Raw genomic sequence first — 399 nt, forward strand, 5'->3', positions numbered from 1 at the left:
CGGATTATAGGGGTAGAACAATTGACGATAATTGTAATATAAAGGAAAATGAGAAATAAAAAAAACACATGGATAAAAACCTTGTATATGGCATGGTAATATATTTACTTGCAGTGCACATGGATAGATGACACTACGCCTTCAGTAAACCACACTTCTTTTTTTGTGTGTGGAAAATAAAAACATATTATTAATTAGCATTTTATTGTTTCAGAGACACATCTAAGAGCAAAAATCACATTGACACAGTTACATCATATATTTATGATGCATCACACCTGCCCACCAGGGTGTGACACAAGCTTTCCATTGTGACAGGGAAAACAGACAGAAACACTGCAGAAAGGTAAATAAAAATACACATAACCTGCCATACGTTTTCTCAGTATCCCCTCGAAC

Source organism: Penaeus monodon, chromosome 29, assembly GCF_015228065.2.
Source record: "Penaeus monodon isolate SGIC_2016 chromosome 29, NSTDA_Pmon_1, whole genome shotgun sequence".
NCBI lineage: Eukaryota > Metazoa > Arthropoda > Malacostraca > Decapoda > Penaeidae > Penaeus > Penaeus monodon.